The sequence below is a fragment of the Pogoniulus pusillus genome, chromosome 30 (assembly GCF_015220805.1).
Source record: "Pogoniulus pusillus isolate bPogPus1 chromosome 30, bPogPus1.pri, whole genome shotgun sequence".
In the NCBI taxonomy this organism is placed as follows: Eukaryota; Metazoa; Chordata; class Aves; order Piciformes; family Lybiidae; genus Pogoniulus; species Pogoniulus pusillus.
In genome coordinates, this window is record NC_087293.1 from 7,348,437 (window position 1) to 7,375,686 (window position 27,250).

The window sequence follows — 27,250 nt, forward strand, 5'->3', positions numbered from 1 at the left end:
GGCTGGCTCTGCCTTTAACTCTCTAATCCACCTAACCCAGTTTTCCTCTAACCTGAAGTGAGATGGCAAAAAAAGATGACAAGGAGGTTAGAAGGAAAAGGGGTTAGGTGGATTAGAGAGTTAAAGGCATTGTCATCCTTTTTTGCCATCTCACCTCACATCTCCAGATTTATCCCATGAGATATACGTGGGTTGATCTGGTTATTTCTGAAGGGAAGGAAAGAGGGAAGGGGAAAGGGGTTTGGGTCAGGAGCCCTCCTGGGGACTTTGGTTGTTTCTGGGAGGGGTTTTGTGTTTCTGTGTTACTTTTAACTGGTATATAATTGTATATATTTGTGTATATCTGCTTGTATATTGTGCTAAGCTGTAAATATAGCAGCATTCCTAATTTTCAGCTAGGCTGAGTCTAGTCTGGGTGCTTTCATAAGAGTGGGGGGGGTGGGGGGGGGGGGTGTAGGTAATAGCCAAACCGTCACAGCATCTATTGCACAGACTAGGACTTACTGCAGAGTCAAAGGGCTGTGTCCCATGTGCAGAGGCAGGACGTTACAGGATGGCCTCTTGCTCTGAATTCAAGGTGTGGTGAGGCCACCCCTCCTAATACTGAGTCCAGTTTTTGGTCCTTCATTAGAAGAAGGAGATTTTGGTGCTGAAGTGTGTCCAAAGAAGAGTAAATAAGATGGTGAAGGGACACAGGTCTCATGAGGAACAGCTGAGGGAACTGGGGCTGTTTAATTTTCAGAAGTGGAGGCTGACAGGAAACCTCATTGCCATCTACAACTACCTTAGAGGAGGCTGGAACAAGGTGGGAGTTGATCTGCTCACATGCAACAGTGTAGAAGAGGAAAAGACCTCAAGTTGTGCCAAGGGAGGTTCAGGTTGGATATCACACAAGTTTTCTTCACAGCAAGGGCTGCTAGACATTGAAGCAGGTTGCCCAAGTCACCATCCCTGGCAGAATTTTAAAGATGTGTGGTTGTGATGCTGATGGCCTTGGTTTAGTAGGAGTAGCATAGCAGCAGTGGTGGGATTGTGAGCTCTGGGCAAAAGGTAGACTTGATGATCTTAAAAGGTCTCTTCCAACCTCAACAGTTCTGTGGTTCTATGGATTCCCATTTCCCAAAGCTCTGCAACCAGTTCTGTCTGTGAGATGATTGCCTGGCTTGTGCAGAAGCTCATCCCTCTGGCTTTGCATGAGGAGGGAAGCAGTAATGTTTTATCCCTGCTTGCTCTTTATCTAGCAGCTGTAGAGCTGCAAAGCCAAACTGCTTCAGACAGCTACAGGAGAGTGAGTTACTGCTGATCAAGCTAAGGATTGGTAGCTGCTTTGGTCTATTCACTTCGGGCTGCATTAGAGGGTGTAAAAATGTATGGCAATTTGTAAAATATCACTGCAGACTAATAAATCTTTCAATAACACTTAATGTGGTGTTATCAGTGGAGAAAGAACTTTTTAATCAAGTGACAGACTTTACAAAACCTGAAGTGTCAGAGCATTTTAAATAGCCTGAAGCAAACAGTGTTTTAAAACATTAAACTTTCAACAGCTGTTTCTTTTCTTTCTTATACTGGTTCACTTCAGGGTGGGGGGGAAAAGTGATTTTTTATCTATTCAGTGGAATGACAGAGTGACAAATCAAAGAGAGAAGGTAATCGAGTCCAGGATTTTATCTGTTCCTTAGTTTAGGATTGGCAGCTCCCGTGCTGCAGATCTCACAACCATGCCGCTAGTGGCAGTCCATTTGCCGTGCCTTTTGCAAGGCGTCCTTGGATGCATGTGATTGCACAGGTTTTCAGTCCCAGTTTCCAACTAGAAAAAGATACCCTCGTGGCTGCAAATCAAAGGTATAGGGCCCCAAAATAAAGGTACTGCAAAGACATAACAAATGAAGAGCAAAGATATTATAATGATCCCAATTTCTCTGTCATCACTTGGGTTTAAGCCAATCTAAGAGGGATTTGAGATGTATGTTGTGACTTGAGTCTAACAGCTCATCTGGTCAAAAGGGAGAAGCCAAGCTTCCACCCTTTCATGGTGCTTGCTGCAGGGAGTTAGTTGAGGGAAGATGGGAGGAGAAGAAGGAAGCATCCTGCCCTGAGGGCAAAACAAAGCAGGAGAGCAGGAAGAGCAAACCACTCTTTCAGCAGCAGTGGTCTATTAAACTCAGTTAACCAGAAGGTGCAATGTCGCATACAGGTGAGGTTGGCAAATGGGTTTTGGTTGTTAGAAGGACCCAACTAGAAGGAAAAAGCAGACGTAACCTGCTGAATGGTACCAAAGAAAGTACTTTGCCATATGCAAATGGGGTTTTGTCTGCATTGAGCCCTTGGCTACAACATTGTGTAGGGCTGAGTTTTATAATGGCAAAATAAACCTCTGCCTTGGGGGTTCAGTGAAGATCAAACTCATGCCACAGTTTTCCATGATATAATGCACTTTCTCTCACCAGATGAACTGTCTTATTCCATCCCAAATTATTTTGATCTGTCTTGAAATAAACATTTTATTTAAGTCAGCAAATAGATGCTTTTATTTTCTGCAATGTCTAAACATTTCATTTTGATAGAAAATGATGAAATCATGTCCTGTCATTTCAACTCAGTTTCAATATTTCTGGCTTCAGAATCTTTTTGAACTTTTCACCTTAGGATAAAGCAACTGTGAAAAAGAAAATACTTTTTCCGATCTCCTCTAGTAATCAGGAGACAGGATGAAGCCAGGAAAATGCACTATCAAAAAGAAAAGTTGTAATAAGAGCTCCTGAGTTCAGTCCATGTGCTGCTGATGTTGATTAAAAAGGCAGCAGAAACAATTTTAATCTCTCTCTGCTGTGAAAAGCAAACATGCTGAAGATGAGTTCTGAATGTAGAACTGATATAACAGTCCCACACCTTCTGGGCATCATCTGAAACTCACCTAAAGCCATTGAAGTTACAGGATTTGTCTCTTTCATATTCTGCCAGTTCATCATTCTGATGCGAATCTTGAGAAGCACCAAGGGTTTTGGGGGGTTGTTTACCTCTTTGTAATCATCCATACTGAAATCCCAGTGTGACTGCTCCAGTTGCTGTGGGATACAGTTTCTCTGTATTTATGAAAGGCTATAAGCTTCTCAGATACAGAACTCCCCTGTAATGGAAAAATCCATGTAGTTCTTCAATTGAGACTTGCTCACAATTGCACAGAAGATACCCAGAAATCTGTCTTTTTATGCTTAATGGGAAAGAATATGTGGTTTTGTAGAGCCAGGGATGAGAATACCTCTCTTTCTGCAGCTTTTTCTATTCCTTTAGTGAGAGCAATGTCTACATCCACGAAAAGAATGAGCAAAATCTAAAGAACACCTCAACAGAGATGCCAAAGGGAATCTGAGTGAGCAGAGTTAATAATGTGCTGAATTCAAAAGGGCTGATGAATGTCCCTAATGTGTTGAACAATTGCTAAGGTGCAATTCTCTGACTGTTTAAAGCTGAGTAACATGGAGCTGCCACCCCTGCCTTTCTGCTGGCTATGAGTGCAGCTGAGTGAGTATGAATTTTTGTGTGTGTGTGAATGAGCTGCCCTCCAGCTCAGCTCCCTGCTCCCTGACTGAGCTTATTTCAGGTGCCCACCCTGCTAGTGTGGACACTGGAAAAGAATCACACAATCTTAGAGGTTGGAAGGGACCTCAGAAGATTACCTAGTCCAACCTCCCAGCCAGAGCAGGATCACCTAGAGCAGGTCACACAGAAGTGGGAATCGGTATCTGAGGGTGAGAGTTGGCCAGGGGTGCTGCTTTCTGTTGTGTATTTATATGACATATGAAGTGATCGCTTTGCACAGGCACCACCATGCTGCCACACCACTGGTCTGATACAGCCCACGTGAAAAGCTTGTCCTGGCCTCATGCCCCTAAGTCACAGGATCACAGGATGTTAGGGGTTGGAAGGGACCCAAAGAGATCACCGAGTCCAACCCCCCTGCCAGAGCAGGACCATAGAATCTAGCACAGGTCACAGAGGAATGTATCTAGACAGGCCTTGAAAGTCTCCAGAGAAGGAGACCCCACAACCTCTCTGGGGAGCCTGTGCCAGTGCTCTGGGACCCTTACAGTGAAGAAGTTTCCCCTTGTGTTGAGGTGGAACCTCCTGTGTTGCAGCTTCCATCCATTGCTCTTTGTCCTATCCCATTTATTAGATCCCCTCTCAGTCTTCTCTTCTCCAGACTAAGCAGCCCCAGGTCCCTGAGCCTCTCCTCATGAGGCAGTGCTCCAGTTCCCTAATCATCTTCACAGCCCTCTGCTGGACTCTCTCCAGCAGATCCCTCTTTAACTGGGGAGCCTGAAACTGAACACAATACTCAAGATGGGGTCTCACCAGGGCAGAGTAGAAGGGGAGGAGAGCCTCCCTCAATCTGCTGGACACACTCTTCTTAAGTCCCGCTAGTGAAGATGCTCAGGTACTATCAGGAAGATCTCTCAAGTGTCTCAGCTGTTGCTGAGTGTCAGATTTGTACAGCCAAAGATAGCTGTGTAGCAATGTCCAAACCACTTTGCCTTTCAAAGGGGATTTAGGTATCCCACAGTTTTTAGCTGCTTGTGAAACCAAACTCACTGTATACTGAATCCCAGCATTGGGAAGGGCTCCATCATCTCAATGAAAAGAGATTGGTTGTTCTCTAGGAAAAATATGCTGAGAAAGTGGGGAAGAGACAAGCAGACTATAATGGGAATTTAGTTCTGTTCTTCCTTCCACTGGGCTAAGCCAGCAGTGCATTACTGAAGCACAGGATGTTGTTACACTGATACAAATGAAACCTAAATTGGGCTCACAGTACCCAATAGCACCTGTCTCCAAAACAGAAACTTACATTAATCATTATAACTTGTGATTCTTTCTGTTAAAAAGTTCCCTTCAGCTTGAAAACTCTGTGTTCTGCAGTTCCAGTGACTGTCTGCCACTTCTTTTTAGAAGATGTGGTATTTATAGCTCTTCATGCCTGCTCTAAGCCATCCTCCAGATCATGACACAGAACTTTGTTGCTTTGTTACCATGCAGTAAAAACTTACACTATGCCATATGAATTCCTGTCTTCTCAGCCCAATTTAGGATTTTTCTGGACATACCATATGCAGCATAGCCACTAAATGGCTTTGCTTTCACTTATCATTTACAGGACTGTCCAGATACTGCATTTGCTGTGGAAAGGATTGGTCTTACTGAAATAAAAGTATCTGTGACAAGATGTTGCAGCTGACCTAAATATGCCTAGATCCTATGACTGTGGTAGTACTGTATTGATTAATGTTTACTGAAGATGAGGTTGATGATCTGGAGATAGTAGAGGATCTGCTCATCAGATCTGAAACATCCTGAATATTAGCTATGAGATACTTGGAGGACTCCTCTGGTTGAAGAACCAGAGGCTTATTTAGGACATATGTATATGAAAGAAAAGGGAAGTCTACAAGTGTTGTGAAAGCTAAGAGGCAAAAAAGACATCACAAGCCTGAGCTGGTAATCGTGTCCAGATCTCTCTTCTCCACTGGTAATGAAGAAAGAAAATACAGTCTAGGGGCTAAACCTGGGCTGGGAATTTAGGCATTACAGACTTTAATAAGAGCTCAGCCTGCACTCTTTTATTTTCATTTCATTTGTTCATGCCTTAATAAGTTTGGATAACAACTGGATAAGCCATTGGATGAGTTTTCAGATGCTGCATTGAAATGTGCTATAGTGTGAGCTCTGGGATATGCTTTCAGCTGTGACATCAAAGCGCTATTGTGATCTTTGGCATGCCATTTATTTGATCTCTCTCAGCATAGACACATACAAAAGGTGTATAATGGTTCTGAATTACCTTGACAAAAAAAAAAGAGCATTAATATTAAAGCCTTGAAAAATGTTTGGAGATCTTTACATGAAAATCTAAGTGTCACCGTAGTGATTGTTAATAATATACATAACCCTAACCAGGACAGAGCATGGACTGTTTAGGAAGTACTCCTGGTAATTTTGATGTAATCACTGCAGGTAAAAATTACTGTCATGACAAAATATTAGTGGCTGAGTAAAGATTTAGAAGTATTACCAGATTTCTTATGTAACCAAGTCTGTGCAGGTCTGCTGACTGGAGAGTTCATCTCTTTCAGCCACCATTTTGCATTGCTTTCCAAGACCTTACTGAGGCAAACACATAACCCTCTGCCTGAATCTTGAAAAGCAAGGACTTTGTACAGGAAGCCACAGGCTAAAAGAATTGACTTAGGCAGGAGGACTTCAGACTTTTCTAGCTTATCTACTGAAAGGAACTGTTTTTCAATTTATGTTTCTACTGTTTTAAGCAGCTAATCATGTTTGCTATTCATTAGACCAAGGACTAATAATAAAGGGAAAAACATAGCCACACATCTAGAGTGAATGGTTCCTTTTAGTAGCATGGATAGTGGAATTTAGTTTCTAGGTGCTTCTGCCTTCAGGAAAGCATCTTGCAGGTCAGTGTCCTGCTATAGCTGGAGTGGGGAAACTTACATATTTATAAAGCAGATTTTCTTGTATCTCTCTGCTTCCATATGCATGCAGGAAAAATAGCATAAGGACATTGAATGGGAGGTGATAGAAGTCTTCCTCCAGTGCTTGACTCTTGTAGCTGCTGTTGCCACTTACATTCAGCTGGTGATATCCAACCCAGCTGTCATCAGAACTCAGCCTCACCTCTGTTTCCTCCTGCAGTTCTTCTGTAGTGGCTACCTGGCTGTTCCATACTGTCTGTTGCTGCTACTTTTGCTATTCACCTGTGCTTGCTGTGTCTTAGTTTGCCCTATGTTTCTGCCCTTCCTTAGCCTTTGGAATGCCAGGTTTTAGCCTCCTTATATCAGTCCCATTGACAACCTTTTCTGAAAGCTCCGAGGCAGTAAAATACCTACTGGTATCCTGATGTACCATTGGCTGCACATCCAGATACTGCAGTTCCCTATTTAAGATTTGCAGAATTTCCACTTAGAGAGTTAGGTAAGCTGGGGCAGGGCAAATGCATCTTATGGAAGGCCAGTTCATCCTATTTCAGAGACACTTTTGGTGTGGCATAATCACATCTTAAAAACTGTTATCCTTAAGTAGCTCAGAACAAGTACATTCTCAGGCAGCTGTTTTTGCATTGTTTCACTCTGTCACTAATAGTGTAGTCCTTACTTGTGCTCTCAGCTCCTCTCTGGTTTTCTGGGATGACTTTGGGCTACCCACTTACCTGTTCTCTTTGCAGTTATTTGATGTAGTGCTTCTGAAGCATTCCCAAGAGCATAAGTAGGTAAATGGGTAAGATACATCTGATAAGTCAGAATATGAGGAGTTATCCAGGTCCACTTTATTATGGAAAACAATTATCTGTAAGAGTTCTCACACTTTACACAGGGGAGAAAATCTCATCTGTTGCCTTTTCTAAGACTGTGGCAGGGGTATTGTATTTGTTAGTATGAAACACTAATGTTACTACTATTCCCATATCAGCTACCCATGAAACGTTGAATAACTTTCCTGATCCAGCCAAATGTTGCAGCATCGCCTTGTTTAACTGACTGTTGGATGATAAGCCTGATTTCTGCAGCTATTTAGGCACTTCAATCCAATTAATTTAATTGGGAATTAGAAACCTAATCACCTACCCAAAAAATGACTTTAGTGACTCCTCAACTTTAGTTAAAAATATAACTGTGTATTTAGACTAGGTGGGTATTAGAGAAAGCTGCTATTTCCTCCCAATTTATATAATCTCTTCCATATAATAACTATTAACAATAACCTGATTATTTGCAGTCAGGCAATTATTTTGCAGCTCTAAAGGATTCATTTGGGATTTTTTTGTTTTGTTTTTTTTTTGAGTAAATTCAAGGCATCTTCCTTAGGCTTCAGGATTTGAGTGCCTTCAGCCCTTCCTTTTAACATTTGTGAGCATGTGTAAAGCTGTTGTAGCGTTTGAGATGTTGTGCAGACCTGGAGCTGAAACTGAAATGAAACCTTAGGAACATGACGTTCCATTACATGCTCCATTTCATTCTACTAAAAGCTAGAGAGGGGGAAGCAAAACTTCAGTAATGAAAGAAAGTATCATTTGCCCCGGTGTCTAGGCATCTAAAGGCACAGAGGATGTGGACTAAACTACATTTTCTGCACTGCCTATAAGCATTAGACTGATTGCACTCCACTGTCATTTAAAGAAACAAAATCAAACCCAGTTTCACATGTGCATGTAAAATTTCTGCTGATGATTGGATCTGAGTTCTGCCACTGAAAATCCACAGTTAACCCAGTGCAGTTAATTGGATTGCTCTGCATTGCATTTGATGAGGAGCAGAGAGAGTCTTTTGGGACTTTTGTCTATGCCTAAGCACAGCTCTCACCAGCACTGGATGTTTTAGTTTGGCATCAGCTTAAAGCTGAAAGCAAAGATCATCCAGAGCCAATTCTATCTGTTTCAGTGCCATTGCCATAAGTCAGCCCATGTTTCCTTGAAAGTTCTTCACACATTTTGATGATGCTGAGCTGAGTTTCAAGCTTGTAACAAATCTTGAAAGCAACTCTTTCCCTAGGGCTGAGAATTTCATCAGAAGGATTTCACACAGGCCTGCAGATGGGATGAGAAACAGCCCCTCTGGCAATAGAGTTGGCAGCACTGCACTAATTTTTGAAGACACCTTGACAAGTGGTTTTCCAAATTCTGCCCTTTGTTCCCAGGTTAAACAATGTGTGTGTCTAATCTTATCTTCTGCTCTCTTTCCTCTAAGTAGATTTAACTGGGCTGCATTCATTGATATTTATTTCTTTGGAGCTCAGGCTGCTAGGAAAGCTGTATGCAGGTAGGAGTAACCTCATCCTGAACGTTTTAGTGTCCAGATCTGACAGTTATTGTCTGGTCTCCATCAGGGCCAATTACTGACAACAGTTTTCTTCATGGACTGGTTGGTACTTTTGTTGCTGTAGAGGCTCAGAGAAAACTGAGAACCCAAAATGAGATGCTAAATGTTATAAAGTGTGCCCAACACAATAAAAAACATGGAGATGAGAAATTGCTAGGGGAAGTGAATGACGATGATCCCAGGAGCATCTTACTTGGGAGAGGACGCAGCACAGGACAGGAAATACTCAACAGCACAGGACGCAAATAAAGAATCTGCTATTGTGGTAGTGGAGGGGAAATCATAGAATGAAGCAGGTTGGAAAAGACCTCCAACATCATCCAGTCCAACCTTTCACCCAGCCATGTCCAATCAACTAGACCATGGCACTAAGTGTCTCATCCAGGCTTTTTGTCTTTTCTTGAACACCTCCAGGGACAGTGACTCCACCACCTCCCTGGGCAGCCCATTCCAATGTCAATCACTCTCTCTGCCAACCACTTCCTCCTAACATCCAGCATAGACCTCCCCCCGGCACAACTTGAGACTGTGTCCCCTTGTTCTGTTGCTGGTTGCCTGGGAGAAGAGACCAACACTACCTGGCTACAACCTCCCTTCAGGTAGTTGTAGACAGCAATGAGGTCTGCCCTGAGCCTCTTCTTCTGCAGGCTGCACATCCCCAGCTCCCTCAGCCTCTCCTCATAGGGTTTGTGCTCCAGGCCCCTCACCAGCTTTGTTGCCCTTCTCTGGACATGTTTCAGCACCTCAACATCTCTCTTGAATTGAGGGGCCCAGAACTGGACACAGCACTCAAGATGTGGCCTGACCAGTGCTGAGTACAGAGGAGGAATAACCTCCCTTGTCCTACTGGCCACACGGTTCCTGATCCAGGACAGGATGCCATTGGCTCTCCTGGCCACCTGGGCACACTGATGGCTCATGTTCAGCTACTATCTACCAGTACCTCCAGGTCCCTTCCTTTCTGGCCGCTCTCCAGCATCAACAGTGGTCTCCAGATCAACAGTGGGTTTTTTTTCCCATTCAGTCATTAGCCAAAGATTGAGTTATCTGCTTTACAGACTGCCAAGAGGTGAAAAGATCAGCAGCTTACAAATTCCTAGTTAAAGCATTATGTTTACTCACTTTTGCCAGAGGTTAGTATAATATAGCAATATGATGTTCATTCTTTATGGCCATAAGCTGCCCCTGATTTTATATATCCTCAGATTTGGTAATAATTAGCTTTGGCTGGTCTGCCTTTTTGGATTAATTGTGTATTTAGTGAAAGAATCCAGAGAAGCATAAGAAAAACAACTCTGTTGTTAGACTGAGGTTTTCAATGTGATTTAAGGTCACTGAATTTATGTAGCTTAATGGCAGCTGAGCATTCAGCTTCAGGTTTCACTGGTAATATAATTCAAGAAATCAGTTGAAGTGCATGAACAGGATGAAATCTGAACTGTCCCTGGCAAGGTTTGGCAGTAAGCAGGTGATGTCCACCAACCTGAAAGGAGAAAAGCTCTCATCCACCAGCCAGCTGCAGTAAGTGCTGAATCCACAGACTTATTAGCCAGCTATCACTGCATTTGCCTTTTGTAAAGGCTTTAGATGTAAAGCCCTTTGCTCTGATTCAACCTGACACCTGCAGCACATGGGCTGAAACTCAGAGAAGCGTATTTGTGTCTCGTGGAGCCTACTTCCCATGCAGACTAAGATGCTGCTGACAGATTTCACAGATTCTTCAGGGCTGTTCTAAGTTTTAATGAGCCAAAAAAATTAAAATGAGACCATCATCCAAATGAGCTTTTCTGGAGTTGGACACGTTTTCTCTTCTTGGGAACATCCAAAACTTTGACTCTTTTGTCAGAAGCTGACATTGCTATGACCAGCCCTGATATCAGTAAGTGGAAAAATAAAACAACTCAAATATTTTCTTTCCTCTACGTAGCATGACAAGAGTACAGGTAAGCCAGAACCAAGGGCCCAGAGCTGACCTGACTATGTATGTCTCTGAGGATACTCAGAGATACTCCCTGCTCTTCAAAGAAGGAAAAGAAGGAGAAAAAAATCTGCTGGAAAGAATCCAATTCTGCCTGCTCTGATGCTGTTATAAAACAGAGGCAAACTACTGAGTGGTTTTGTTACATTTTTGTTGCAGAGATATAAACCAGTTGGATACCAGCTTCCTAGGGAGCGAGGCACCACCATGATCTCCTACTGCCTAATTGTCTGTTCCACTAAACACTTATCTAGCCAGCCTGAGGACTTTGGGGGTTACATCATCTTTCATTTGTTAGAGTCATGTTTCTCTCTTTCACACAAAATGTAGTCTGAAATACAGAAAAGAGCAATTTCTAATTAACTCCTGCCTAAATCCATTACAGCTGCTGAAGTCATTGGGACAGGAGCATAAAAGAACTGCAATGATCCCAACGTGTAAATAGAGATGTAGAAGTTTGTTTGGTGGGCTGGAGGTTAAAGGCCACATAGGAAATATAAAGCTTCTTGGTAGAAATTGGATCAGTGTATTACTTACCAAAGATTTTCATAACAAATAAAGTAATAATGCACATTTGTGTTTCAATTCATAAATGTGAAGTGACAGCCTATGAGTTAGCCACTAAAATGATCTCATACACCCAAAAAAAGAACAATAGAGGAGATGGAGAGAGCAGAAGAGAGGGTTGTAATAGGATTGGGCATCAGCATAAATACACATCATGAAAGGGAGATTGATTTAATGAAAGATATGAAAGTTGGAAACTCAAGGTGTTAAAAGGATCATCTGCTTATCTGATAAAGAATCCCTAAGGCTACAAGACCTTTATCTGAAAGAGCTAGATTTGCTTAAAGAAGACAAACATTAAGGTTGTGTGAGGAATAACATCTTCTGTGCTACACAATCTACTCAGAAGTTGTGCAAAGGAGGAAGAAGCTTACAGTGTGCTGCAGAAAATCATCTTTGCTTGTGAGTTTTGTCAGCAGATTTACAAGCAGATGTGAGAGCAAGAAACTGCTGTGATCCAAAGAGCCTAAACAGCAACACTAACACCCCAGCCAGCAATGGGGGTTTGGAAGAAAGTGCTGCTGGTGAAATGAGTTGGCCTGGCCCCTTCTGTGGCTGGTGTTTTGTACATGAGAAACAGGTAGGACAGACACAGATGTCAAGTGAATGATGTCTCCATTGAAGCGTCTGCTAATGTGTAAAGGTTTCTTTTAGCTTGTGGAAGCCTTTCAGGATTCACATATATCCATATATAAATGCAAAGGAAAGAAAATCTCCCATGTTTGCATGCCTCTGAGGGAAGAAGGCTCAAAGATGAAACTGTGCTAAGATCTCTCAATATCTGAGGGTGATAGAACATCTCTTTCTTAGTACTACGTTTTGCAAAACACACAGAAGCCAACAAGTTTGAAGTGAGGCTTCCTCCCCAACAGCCCTATAGGTGTGAACAACTACACACTGAGGTATTACAGCAGTCATAGTTCTGCTGCAAATCTCACCTTTTGCTTTCCTTCTCTCTCTGTTATATGGAGTCTTGCTTTTCAAACAACAATGATACAAAAATTATTAGGGAGCTGCTTCTTAACTGCTGGTCCCTCAGCCCACTGGAATGTGCACGTGTGTACAGAGATTGGGTGGTGCACAGCAGGAAAGAGCCCAGAGAGGAGCTGTCATATCCTGTAATCAGCTTCCCTCTTTCTACAACATGATTTTGCATAAAGATCATCTGTACTTCAGGAAACAACTCTGAATAACATTAGTGAACCCCCATAGCATCTTCTTGAGGCAGACAGCCCTTATTCACCTGAAGGGAAAATAAGGAGTTTAATGAGTCACCTGAAAATCTCTCACCAAATAACTCTTGAGAAGTTCAGAAGGCTTTGTGGAACCCACTGGATGCCATACCGCAAATTCTTCTCTTTCTCAGTCTTACATTTCCTGGGAATGGATGTGTGACCATCATCAGACACACACAACTTCTTTTGTAGATGATTGTGAAGTTGAGCACAACTGAGTGATGGCATAGGCGTGTGTCCAGCAGGAAAAGAGAGTGGTGGATGCCAGCAAACCTTGCAGTCTGCCACTTTGAGGCTGCAGTGACAAGTGCATGATTAGCCAGTGCAGAGATACCAAATGAACTCAGGATTGCTCTGTTGTAAATAAAAGAAGTGAGTTTATGAGCAGCTGCAGTACGGGTTGAGCTCAGTACAATTGCAGTAATGTTTAGCCCTTCTCATCAGTTGTCTACTCAGCCTGATGCTGCATGTGTAGGATAAAGCCATTGTGAGCTCCTGCCAGCAAGCTGTGCCAAGAGCTTGGCATTAATATGTACATTTTTCCAGGGAACTTTGTATGTAGTTGAGCTGTCCACTTTGCTCATGTCATCTGGAAACCAGGAGGAGAGAGTTCAGTTGCCCAGCTGCTCCAGGTGCCTGCATGATAGGCCAGGGTATGCTCCTGCAGGAGACTTGTGGATTAGCATAAGTGAAGCACTAAAGGCTGAGTGTGTCTGGCACAGCATCCACACTAAATGTGTGAGTGTTAAGGGGCTTTGGCCATGAAAAGAGCAGGTGTATCTGTGAAATGCAAGGGGAGATCTGACAGGCTGCACTTGTGTGCCCTGTGAAAAAGTGAAACGCTCTTGTATCTGCCTGGCTTTTGAAGCAGCAATTCCTGTAGAGCCTTGCTATAAAAACTGCTCTGTTCATCTGCCTGGGAACTTCCTAAGCATAAGGAAACAACCTCACCTTAGTGTCCTGATAAAAAGGAAGCAAAACGATTTTGCCCTTTCATATAGGCATTTGTGAGAGACTCAGATCTTGCACATGGTATGCAAGCATGGGTGCCCGTTGCCAAACTTAGAAGCATCAGCCTCAGGAGCTGCACCTTTTTGCTAGCTTCTTGCTGAAGCTGTGTCTGCAAAGGTGAGTGCTGAAGATGAGCTGCTGCTGCTGTGGTAGTACTTCTGGAAGCACTACTGTAGGGAAAACAGTCCTTCATCCACTTGGCTGATGTATCTGGTCTGAGTCTGAGCTTACTTAGACATGAGCCATGAAAGAATTGTTTGTAAAAATTGATTAGCCCCAAGCTGTGGCTGTGATTGAGTAGAACAAGAACTTCTCAGGACTCAGGATCCATCACCTGCCTTGTTTAAATAAAGAACTGTAACTGAATTTAAAACGCTGCCAACTCCCCTTTTCACTTTTGTATCTAGTGTATGCTGGTTTTGAGAGGAAATCTTTTATTATACAAGGTTCGTCTTTGCCAGCTCAGATGTGAGTAACAGCAGTTACTGTTTGAGAGAGTAGTGAAGATGTAATGCATCTGTGAGTGCTGCAGGAGCCAGCAAACCTGCTGCTCCACAATTCTGTTACATGTGCTTGTAAATGTGTCTTTGGATCTGGTTATATCTGTCTCTGAAAGGAGATCAGGATTCCCCTGGGTACTGTACAACTTGGTGCAAATCCTGGTGTTCAGAAGTCCCTTTCTTTTGCCTCTAAAACCTGTAGTGAATTAGAGAGACACAAGAGTAATCTGTCCTTTGTCTGTGGTGTAATCCTAATTTCCAGAGAGGGATTTTAGGCATAAAGTATCAGAATTTGGTATCCATATCTGATCATTTGGGACCTGAGCATGGAAGTCCTTCTAATGTCCTTGGGAATCCCAGCACTGTTCTGCACATCTGGAGGATTTCACTAACAAGACTGGTATTAAGTTACAAGACCAAATCCACATTGAAAGACCTCCCATGGCTTTATCTTATCTTCTTCTTTGTGTCTTTGTTGCCTGCATCCAGAATTCATACATGAAGCTGCTCTGCTTCTTCAAGCCTGTATCAGGAAAGATAAGCTGCTGACTGGTACAGTTCTTCCATTAAATGTCTAGAGTTCATCACAGGTGCTAAATAAGAGTCTGCTGGTGGAGAGCCAGCTGCTGAGTGCACAAACCCATGCCTACTCACTCCCGTGGCTTCCTTACCCTAGTGTCTTCTCATGAAATACAGCTTCAGCAGGCTCTCTTGGTCAGCTATGCAACCTTGTCATTGTCACCAGTTGCCAAACAGTGAGAAGACACAGGCAGCACAACAGGGTGGTATGCTTTTGGATGGGGTATCTTTCATAATCTGGCTATTCTTTCTTCTTGGTTGTTTGAAGGTAGTTCAGATCTAAAAGTTCAGGACTCGCCTCGAATTAACAATAAATGTATGGTATGATTGCTTGTCAGGGTGGAAAGAGCGTGAAAGCGTTTGGAAGATCAAAGCAGTATGCCTCCCATCGGAGTCAATGGGGAACAGGCAGCTAAAATCTTACAAAATGCTTTCAAATTATCCTTCCCCTTCCATTCCCCATCCTTTCTGAAACCAGCTCCTGAAATGTGTTGTTGAATGTGTTCCTCTTGTCACTACTTTGAAAGTGAAAGGAGCTCAGAGGAGCCGTGGGCTCAGGTTAGCAGAAAGATCAACTGGTTTTCGCTTGAAGGCCAAAAGGCACCTAGGCTGCACTGCCATGTAACCCCATTAGCTGCAATGGGGCTGACAGGTTGAGAGCTAGAGCCGAGTTTGGCTTTCTCTTTGGTTATAGTCAGAAAAAAATGAGGGTTTTTTCTAATCTTATACTGACCCTGAGCATGTCCTAACACAGCTTTGCTGTCTTTGCTTTGCTGACTGACAAGCCCCAAGCACTTCACAGCCTAAATGTTCCATGTGTCTGGTCTGTGGTCCTCTGCATTCTAAGAGCCATAGACACGAGACAGACATTGCTGTTATCATGTTTTATATTGTCTCTTTTAGTACATTTAGATTACAATAGCACCTACATCTCCCAACAGCACTGAGGTTCAATGGCCACGAGCTGCATTTCCTTACCAGAGGCATCCTGTGACAATCTAAGCAGCTATGAATAAAACATCAGTGAATGAACGAAATGAGCAGAAAACAAACCTTTTATGAGGTCAGGTGGCAGAAATGAAATAGAAACTCTGTCTCTTCAGTCCTCAGCTGGACTTCATTCCACGAGGCTGGGATTTGTGTAACATTTTTTTGCTAGAATATGTCAGTGAGAGGAAATAGTTTCTGGCTTGGCTTTCCTATTTATTCTAAGTGTAGCTGTTTTCATGTGTTGATTGATAATTCTCAAACCTTAGAGCAATGAGACTTCATTTCTGGTCCTAGATAGTGAGATAGCATTCCTCAGCACAGGAAAACAAGATGCCTTTGCTCTCATCTTTTTAATATGTTGGGTTGTGGTTTTGTTTTGTTCTTTTCTGTGAGTTTTCCTGACTTAATGAAATGCAATCAATTTTCAGGCAATGGCTTGTCTTGTGGATCAAAAAACTTCACAAAGCTATGTAATTATCACCATTATTGCTATAAATACAGGTGAGAATAATAAATTTAGCATTTCATCTCATCTTAGAAGGAAAGAAGGAAGTATGAAGTAGCATTTATTTTGTGCACAACAAACTTATTTCTTTGCATTCTGGCATCATAAATGATGTCGCTGCAAAGAGTTTAGTTCACTCCAGGTCATCAGGAAGGGTGCTGAACACTGCAGTCTGCTCTTGTTACATCTGGAAGTTCAGAAGAGCTTTATGTGGTGGCTTTCACATGGCTTTTATTCTTTTGTCTGCTAGAGTGCAAAATGTATTTTCCAGTACAACAGGACATGCTTTTGCTTTTGTCATCAATATTAAATTTAAGAAACAAAGGTAGATAATATTTATGGACTACAGATGGAGGAAGTTCTACATTACATGTCTGAGTATAGGGCTTAAATATCACTAAACTCTTCAAACTGAGCTGAAGGGAGCAATATGTCCAGCTATGGAAAACATTCCTGGCAGTCATTCACTTAAGAAGGTCTTAAAAATTACTGCAGATGGTCCTCAGTGAACCCTGGAGTTGGAGAGTTTCTCAGCTTCTCTAGTTCAGACTATTTTCTTCACTGCTGCCACTGGGCCAATCGTTCTCCATCCCGTACTTAATTGTTTCTGTTCAACTTTATACATGGCTCTTACCTTTCTTGAATTGCATCTATTTATTTCCAACAATTTTATACACTGTCAAGAGCATTTCGAATTCTAATCCAATTCTCCCAAGTACTTACAACCCCTCCTAGCTTGGCATCATCTGCAAATTTAATGAAATTAATTAAATGAAAATTAAATGAAAGCCTCCTATTGACTTCAAGGGGCGTTGGAGTGAACCCAAACTGTCTTACATCTTTAAGAAGTGGTTCAAGTGAAATACACTTATTGCTTTACAGGCCCTTTTTTGCAAGGGAGAAAGACAGATGCATGCTGAATAATTCAGGGTCACCGTTGCTGACTGAGAGAGATTTAACTAATTTGTCAAAATAATGACCTTTGCTCACGGTGGGGAGCAAGTGGGTTTGGATTATTTCTGTCCCCAGAGAGATGCTGGAGGAGCCTGGGTTTAGCTCAGCACCACTGCAGTGGGCTTGTTTATAGATGTGCAATGAAAGCTAAGCATTAGTAGCAGCAGTGTTTGCAGATGGTGTCAGGCATGTTAGAGTGATGGTGGTACTTTCCTTTAAGCCTGATGGAAACAGTGCTGCTACCCAGGCTGTGGAATACTTGGGTATGCCAGGATCACTGTAATCCCACTCCCATTTATAGCCTTGTGTACATGCACCTGCATGGAGCTCTTGGTTCATTGAGAGCTTGACATCTTCCTTAACTGAGTGCAAGGAGAGTGTGTGCCTAGCAGAGTGGGAAAGGACAGCAAGCCCTGCCTGCAGCTTCTTTGATAACAAGCAAGCTGCAGAGAGGAGTTTGTTCAAAACAAGTGTATCAGACAGTGAGCTCCCAGCCATGCCAGTCTGCTGCACTCAGGCAAGCTGGGTCACAGGCTGACCTCTGTGTGTCACAGCTTAGCACTGAGAGGGGTTCAGGAGCTCACAGCCATGTGCCATTTTGAAGTCTAGCGTGGAAACTCTCCAGAAACAGGCAACTGGAGAAAGAGGAGGTTGTGCTAATGGGTCATGGGAGGACAGAAATCCCCTGATTGCTCAGCACCCTAGCCCACAGCTCCTTTGGAGAACGATGCTCTCTGCTGTTCCAATACAAACTTTGCAGTCACTTTTACAGCAAGTTTTGTTTGGAAAACATTCAACCTGTCCACACCAGCTGATGCCAGCTTTCATCTGGCACCTGTGTACTATGGCTGCTGTTCTGCTTTTGGAGCACAATCCTACTTATATATGCTTCTCTGCAAGTGATTTTTGGCTTGAAAGGCACAAGGCTCTTTGAGAAATGTCTCATGCTTTGCTGCTGCATTATTTTTCTCCAGTCACTGCAAGGTGCTGGCCATCTTTCCAGAGCCTGGCATGCAACAGATTTTTCCTTCTTCTTCTAAGTGGTAGTGTTGGATATCTGAGTATTTGCCAGAGCAATGGAAATAAACTTTGCCTATGCAAACTCAGTATTAGAAACAGGACTAAATCTTTAAGATTCTTTGATGTCAACCCATAGCCAAGGCAGAAATCTCTTTGTCCTTGTAGCTTTAACCTCTAAAGCTTGCCATTGCTAAGCATACTTCATCTCCTATTTCCTGTGCTGAAGTGACTAAATGCAATGCCCTTGCTCAGGATGGTGTCTTAAGATACATAATTTCAGCAGCATTTGGTCATTGTTGTGCTAAGTACCAGCTGAGACATGGCTTAACTCAAAGAGCTGCCTGCAGATCTGTGCTTGTGGGACGCTGAAGTTTGAGAGCACTGAAGAGTTCAAACTCCTCTCCTTTCATCTTGGCTTTCTCTTCTCACTGCAGGGTCTTTTCATTCACTTCTCCTGTGTGGCTCTCACCTCCTTTGAGTCTGTGGAGATTTGGTCTCATACTTGGTTTAGGTCACATCAGTTCTCAGTGGTGTCCCTAATTAAAATTGATATATAAGCCATTACTCTTTGGAAAGAAATTAGAAGAGCAAGACACATCTTGTTTGAGGGCAGACGTACTGGCCCTTTAGGGTAGGATCAAAGCTTCCTAGAGTCGAAGAAAACTCTGAGGTTTGGATTAAATCCTTGGGTAAAAATTTTGCATTCCTAATACTCCAAACACTAAGGTTGTCCTGTGAGCTAGAAAGTGCTGTTGTCTCCACGTAATGGATGCAGGCTGGCTCTACTAAAGACACGATGCTTAAGTATCCAATCCAAACCAATCCAATCTAAGCTGCTGCTGAAGGACTAGCTGTGATGTGTGTGGCATACCACGGCCTATGGCACAGAGATACTGTAGTGGTTTGGATGTTACCCACCCCCCTCACGAATTCACCAGGCTAGGCTCAGTCAGCTGGAAGTTAAGGAAGCTGTACTTACAGCTTGGTACAGTTTATAAGCATATATGTCTCATGTATTACACATATTTACAGCTATATACAAGTTAAAAGTAATACAGAAATGCAAAACCCCTTCCAGAGCAGCCAGGCTGCCTGAGAAGGTTCCTAACCAACCCCACCTCCTTCTTTCCAACCTTTCCACCCTCTTTTTTCTCTGAGGATCCCCCTTTGCATGCAGGATGAGCTTGAAAAGTTTGGCAAGAGGTGTTAAGAAGGAAATGATTAGTTGGGTTACACAGATTCAGGCAGAGAAGATAACATCAGGCAAAGATAATATGACAAGCAGGCAAGCCACAGACTGCCCTTATCTTTGTGTCCTTGTTTTTATATGTCCCAGCAGAACCAATGGGTAATATAGACATCACCATTATTTTCCTTTCACAACCAATGATCTAATTTCTTTCATTAAAATATTCCCATTGGCCTCAAACCAGCACAGATACGCAAACTAGTGAGTCTACCAAGTGCCATGGGAGGCAGCAAAGTATGGAGTTAAATTCTATGGGCACAGCACCAATCATACACAACTCTGTTGCTCTTAGTGCTCAGCTGGTTAGACATGTTGTAAATGTCTGTCTGTCCCCCAGCCTGAGGATTGGTGTTCCCACAGTCACCCAGATGTGCCCTGCGTGCACGTGTTCGAAAAGGCTTAGCAGAGGAGTCAACATAGAATCATAGAGTCATAGAATCAACCAGGTTGGAAGAGACCTCCAAGAACATCCAGGCCAACCTAGCACCCAGCCCTATCCAGTCAACTAAACCATGGCACTAAGCGCTCCATCCAGGCTTTTCTTGAACACCTCCAGGGATGGTGACTCCACCACCTCCCTGGGCAGCCCATTCCAATGCCAATCACTCTCTCTCTGCCAACAAATTCCTCCTAATATCCAGCCTATACTTCCCCCAGCACAACTTGAGTCTGTGTCCCTTTGTTCTGCTGCTGGTTGCCTACAAGAAGAGATCAACTCCCACTTGGCTACAACCTCCCTTCAAGTAGTTGTAGGCAGCAATGAGGTCTACCCTGAGCCTCCTCTTCTGCAGGCTGCACACCCCCAGCTCCCTCAGCCTCTCCTCACAGGGCTGTGCTCCAGGCCCCTCACCAGCTTTGTTACCCTTCTCTGGACACGTTCCAATATCTCAGTATCTCTCTTGAACTGAACATAACCAGATCTTCCCAGTTCCACATGACTGCTTTTACCCTTCCCCTGTCTCACTCCTACTGTAGTCCAGAACATGGGCCAAACTTTACAATCCATTTGCAAATGTCAAAGAGTAATTTCTAAGACTTGGGCAACCACCTGTTGCTGCTGCATGAGCTGCGTAATTAGAACTGACAATCCCTGTCTAGAGATTTATTGGAAGCTGGAAAAATGAGAATGTTGTCAAAAAAATAGCAATGCTTTCAGTCTGCAGTGCGGTGATGGAGATGAAAGATGAGTGATTCCAGGGAGGCAGAGAATATATCAGCCCAGTGCCTTTTTCTAACTAGTTTGGAAGTCCAAAACAGTCTGCAAGGATTTACATTTCTCTTATAGCCTTAAAGAAAATGTATTTCAAGCTGGCATCTCTATTTCTCCCTCTTTACTGGACCAAACCAACAGCAAGTTTCATAGCAGTCATGCTTAAGGCCATAATAAGAGTGACAATTCTTTTTGTTTGTATCAACTGATGCAAAATAAGTTTTCTATTTTATTAATTTTAGGGTGGTTTTAGTGATTTTCCACAAAGTTATGAAAACCATTTAAAAGAGGGCCTTGTTTGTTCCTAATGGAGAAGAAATAAATGTAATTTGAGGCAGTGTTGGATCATGCTGTGCTCTCAGAATGCATATGGGTTTTCTGTAGGTGGACAATGACTGTTGGTGGCCTTTAGCATTTGCATTGCAGGGCAGTCTGCTGGAGTGGAAAGGGTTTGTCTTCAGGGGTTGTTTAAAAGATCTATTTGTAACAATTGTTGTCTTAGCTGACACTTTGGGAACTGGGCTAGGGACCTTCTGAGTTAGGAGCTCGACCTGAAGCAGGGGAGCTAAATAACACCACTTGCCCAGCTGTAGGATCTTGCACTGCCTGTGCAGCAGGGTGTGCGGAGGAGCTGCACATCGTGCATGCTTCACTTCCATCCCACCTACACCCTCTAAAGCAGCATGTATGTAACAGCCATCTGAATTTGCTCAGGAGGCAGAGCTCTCCTTTGCACTTGTGCAATATACCAAAATGACCTGGTAAGGATAGATGAGAAACCACTGGAAGTGTGTCTCAGGATAGTGAAAAGAAAACCAGGAGTTCTTTAGAAAGACAGGCTTGTTAACATAATAGTAATGGATGTGTTGGCAGTGCCAAACCAGAAAACTCAGCACAGCCAATGCAAACACTGTGCTGTGCAAATACTGCAGAGATGCAGACAATCCAATCCTTACATCTTGCCTACGTGATTGCACTGCAAGGCTATCACCCCCAGAAAAGAAACAGGCACTGTGGCTACTGAAGCCACTGGAAGGCACAGGGGTGCAGTGGAGGCAAAAGTCTGGTTCTTTCCTAGGCAGTGGGGTCAAGGGAACTGCTGGCTGCAAACCAGGGTCTGCCCCAGCTTTGGATAACAGGCCACTATGATAGGAGAGCCCTATGATTATGGAATTCATTCCTTGGCTGGGTCACAAGTGTTCTGTGAAGCCTTAAGTGTGTGATGTGATCTATCTCTGACCAAAAGAGCTGAATCACACAGATTGTAATTAAATGATTAACATTAAATAAGTTTGGTTTCCTGTTGTGGTTAGATGTCATAAGATCTTTAAGAAGGGAAAAAGACAGAATGTTAGGGGTTGGAAGGTACCTCAAAAGATCATCTAGTCCACCCCCACCCCCACCCCCCTCCACTGCATGTGGATTTTATGATTGTCAAAGGAGAATGACTTCTACATTGCAGAAACCCTGCCTCATGGAGGAGTACCACAGCAAAGTGAGGTGTGGGATCCTCAGTGTTGGGTCCCTGGTACACTCACCCTGAACAGGGAGGGTGAGTTCAGAGAGGTGTTCTTTTGGGACTAAACAATTCCAATTAGGAAAGATTTAGTGATATAATCCATCCATGCTATCAGCACATCTCCAGCTTATGAAATGAGGATGAGCCTTGGTCTCTGTGGGAGGACAAGCCCACGGCTTGCTGCAGTAAGAAGGGACATTCTGGGAGGCTGCACTCTCAATGGGTGGCACAGTTGAGAAACCTTTTCCAGCAAGGAATTATTTTCTTTAAAAGACCTTTTGTTTTTGTTTGGAGCAACCAGCATTCAAGGAAAACATTTCTTTTAGCATCCCTCTAGATGTATTTTTGTGGTTCTAGCAGGGCACTGAGCATGACACATGTACTTTCTGTGGTCTGCATATGAGGACATAAAGCACATACCTGGTGGATTCATCCAAGTGTAGTTTTGTGTCTGAATACAGTGCAAAGCAGTGTAAATTCAGCCAGTATTACAGTAGCCAAAGGAAATATTTTCAGCCATATGTGAATGACAGAAATATGATGGAAAAAATCAGATGCCTCAGCTGAACTGAAAGCTGGATCGTCTATGGAACAGAAAGGAGTTGGCAGAGGTTTTAGTTTCCTGTAGACAAAAGGAGCATAAAGTATCCTGGATATGACAATTAAATGCTTTGCACACCTAGATTTGCTGTTGTGATAATTATAGACAAAATCAAAGTTACCAATTGCAGGCTAATGCTGCTGGCTTTTGATTTCACAGTCTGGCTCTGAACTCAGTGTGCTGCTGGGAGAGCTGGGCAGCAATGGGACTGCTCTGCACCAGCACTGCTGGTGCTCCTTGGCCAGCCCTTTTTACATTTGGGGAGATTTAGCATGTCCTAAGGTCCTTCAGCTGCCCTGAGAGAATGTAGGAGTTATTTGAAATGTTTTGCCTTCCCGTATGTTCAGTCAGGATTGTATCATGTGCATCTGTGCCCATTTTCCTCTCAGCTGCTCTCAAAGGCAGGAGCACTCACATACAGAGGAGCAGCCCTCAGATCAGGCTATTTCAGGCTCTGTGTGTGCCTCGATTTTCTTCCTTTCCCCAGCATTGTTTCACTGTCAGGATCTGACAAATCTAGAAGACTGCCCGTCCCCTTTACAGCATGGTTTCAGTGTTTAGTCCATCACATTTGTCACATTCCTCATCAGCTCTGCTTTGCTCGGAAGTCAGCTATTTATTGCCCAGAGATAAACAAGCAGCCTGCGTGTCTCCTTCCTTTCATGAGTGTGAAGCAAAGTCATTCTGTTGTCAATACTTGCAGCTTTCCTGGAAGGAGGGGAGAAATGCCATTCTCAGTTCAGTGCTGAAAACCTTGGGGTGCTGGACGTGTTTATCATTCTTCTCCCACTTTGCTTGGGTGACTGCAGTGAGTGATGCAGCTTATGTGTGGTTTTCAGGTGGAGAGGGAAATAGGAAGATGTAACTTAATTAACATAGGCGAGAAAGTGTTGTCACATTCATTAAAAACAATTGTGGCTTCTAAAATGTAAAGCATGAGGTGGTGGGTTGAGTCCAGCAGCTCTCTGGCTAGTCGTCAGACAGTATTTGCCTGTCTAAAGCTCTCCTACGTGACCGTGCTGACATTCTCTCGTCCTGCTGATTTAGAGGAGCAGACACCAAAGTAGTCTTGTTCCTTTGCTTATCCTGTGCTGGCAGAATCGCTGCTCGCTGAATATCAAGAGCAGCAGGTGGGCAGGAAGTTGCCACCTTCCTTTCCAGCTGGAAAGCAGGATTTGCAGCCTAGCCAACAGCAAATGAGGGATGGCCATAGCAGCAAAAGGAGTGGAGAACAGCAGGAGTGAATGAAGCCGTTTGATTTCTCTGTGCATTGCCTGCTTGCCAGGGACACAGTTTCACCCTGTGTGCCTCATCCCACAGAACCATCTCATGCCCTCGCTGCGGCTGTGATTGCCGGTGCAGGGGGGAGAAGGAAAGGATCGTCCTCTAACTACAGATACATTTTAAGCAACATAAAGATGTACTCATGTAAGCTTAGCACCTGAGTCTTTCTTGTTTCTTATAGCTACAGCTTTGCAAAATCCCTGTAAAACAAGGGGATAGCATCTTCCATTTTACAAATGCACTGACGGGAGGTTAAAGCCCAGATTCTTAGAGAGTCTCCACTTGAGCCCAGGGAGCATTAGCACTTCAACATCCTTCAGAGTATGGATCTCAATAAATTACACAGTCCTCTAATAAGTGTGTGATGAAGCTGAGAGTTAATCTGACTGCCAGAAAGATTGTTTTGTGCCTTTACTTTCCTTCCTGCAAATGAGGATAGCGCTGCCCACGGCATTGAAGGTACTCCAGGTTTCATGGGATTGGGCTTTGATTGAACAGAGTTCTTTATTGTCTTGTTTTGCTTTGTGACCCTGGCTAGTTGTGACTTACTGGGGGAATCTTGACAGGATTTGACTCAGGATTTGTCATTCTGTAAAACAGCTTCATGAAATTATTCTGATTTCCTTGGAATTTCATCTCTGACACTAACAGGAGCGAAAGGATGCCAGCAGGTTCCTGTTATGTCAATGAAACATCTTGTTTTGACATTTTCAAAATGAAATGTTTTGATATTTCATTTTAAAATAAGGTTTTTTTTTCCTTGATGTTGAGGTATTTTTACAGAAATTTAATCATTTGAAGTTGAAATGAAACCGAATTTCATGACCCGAAAACAAAAACAAATGTAGGTGTCTTGAAAGCCCTCCTGAAATGAAGCATTCACCCTCCAGGCAGCTCTACTGATAGTCCCTAAACACATTATCACTCTGGGTTGTCCCAGACACAGTGGCTGAGTGGGGACAAGGAAGAAGCTGTTTACAGAGTGAAGGTAGCTTTTAGGCAGGTAGTAAACCACATGTGAGGACAGTGTGTACAAGGACTTAGTAATGTGTCCACAAACGACTGTGTGGCAGCTGCTTCTCCCTCACTTCAAACATGGACAGATTCTGTGCAGCTCCACTGTGTAGAGACAAATTTGACTGCTCTTAGCAGTGGAGGTTCTAATTGACAAGCAACTGAATACACGCCAGCAGTGTGCCCAAGTGGCAAAGAAAGCCAGTGGCATCCTGGCTTGTATTAGAAATGCCGTGTCCAGCTGGAGCAGGGGGCTGATTGTCCCCTTGTGCTCGGCTCTGGTGAGGCCATACCTCGAGTTCAGTTCAGTTTTGGGAACCTCATTACAAGTGAGGTGTGAAGGTGCTAGAGTGAGTCCAGAGGAGGGCAACAAAGCTGGGGAAAGGCCTGGAGTATACATCTTATGAGAAGCGACTGAAGGAGCTGGGGATGGGTAGTTTGAAAAAGAGGAGGCTGAGGAGAGACCTCATTGCTGTCTAGAGCTACCTGAAAGGACTTTATGGAGAGGTTGGTGCTGGGCTCTTCTCATATCTAAACAGTGATAGGACAAGAGGGAATGGCCTCAAGCTGTGACAGTAGGAAACATTTTTTTCCCAGCAAGAGTGGTCAGGCATTGGAATGGGCTGCCCAGGGAGGTGGTTCAGTCACAGACCCTGGATGTGTTTAAAAGTCATTTGGATGTGGTGCTTGTGGATATGGCTAAGGGTGAACCATGGAGAGTAGGGATATCAGCTGGACTTGGTGATCCTCAGAGGCTTTTTAGAATCATAGAACAGAATCATAGAATCAACCAGGTTGGAAGAGACCTCCAAGATCATCCAGCCCAACCTAGCACCCAGCCCTGTCCTATCAACTAGACCATAGCACTAAGTGCCTCATCCAGGCTTTTCTTGAACACCTCCAGGGATGGTGTCTCCACCAGCTTCCTGGGCAGCCCATTCCAATGCCAATCACTCTCTCTGCCAACAACTTCCTCCTAACATCCAGCCTATACTTCCCCCGGCACAACTTGAGACTGTGTCCCCTTGTTCTGTTGCTGGTTGTCTGAGAGAAGAGACCAACCCCATCTGGCTACAGCCTCCCTTCAGGTAGTTGTAGACAGCAATGAGCTCTGCCCTGAGCCTCCTCTTCTGCAGGCTGCACACCCCCAGCTCCCTCAGCCTCTCCTCATAGGGTTTGTGTTCCAGGCCTTTCACCAGCTTTGTTGCCCTACTCTGGACACATTCCAGCACTTCAACATCTCTCTTGATTTGAGGGGTCCAACCTGAATATTTCTGTGGTTCTTTGTGATTCTGCAAATTGGGTACAAAAGAAACATGGGGGGGGGGGGGGAGGAGAAATCCACCAAAATCTTATATGCCAAATCTTGTTTTAAAACACCTACAGGTGATTCTTTCAGTGAGGGGATTTGTCAGTTAGTGACTCCAACTCACTGCAAACATTGTGTCAGATCTGTAATATTCACAAAAGAAGTATTAAACTTGCAGCTGGAATTGGGTGCTTGCCCAGATTTGTAAGTCCTCTGGAAACGTGCCATTGCATATTTCACTCAGGTATTTTCTGATGAGGGTGCTATGTGGATGTTTGCCACAAAGCTACAGAACAACCTGAAACAAACTAACAAAACTGATAGAAATTATTTGACATCAGAGTTCTCTTCACCAATATGCTCCATGATGGCTTCAGGTGGATTAGTGCAGTAAAAAGACCACCTTTCCTTTGCATAGGTCTGTGCTGCTATCTGTTTACTGCTGAACATCCTCTGGAGCAGCTCTAGGCAGGCTTCCATTATGACACTATGGACTTGCCAAGCAAGAAACAAGCTCTTAGGTAGGACTCTTAGAAACTAAGGCAGATGTTTTCCTCTGGAAAAAAAAGCAAAAAGCAAAGAGGTACAGAGCTGGATTGCAGTATTTTTAGGGGTGATGCTGCAGTGGTGAAATCACTGCAGAAAAGTGTGGACTCTGAGCACCCTGTGTGTTTTTCTGATTCTGCAGAGTACAGATATGTCACTTGGCATCTCCAACAGAGGCACAACCTCTCTGCACAAGAGCAGAGAACCAGGAGTGGTGAGGAATGAAGCCTTGTGGACTCTCAGCATTTACCAGCTTTGAGAGAGTGTTGGCAGATTTTGGCAGATACT

General features: G+C 43.6%; 1 protein-coding gene across 2 annotated transcripts in view; it reads left to right on the forward strand.

The window, feature by feature from the left end:
* Positions 1–27,250, forward strand: part of TMEM132D (transmembrane protein 132D) — a 318,685-nt gene that overhangs the window by 274,694 nt on the left and 16,741 nt on the right. The window lies entirely within an intron of this gene.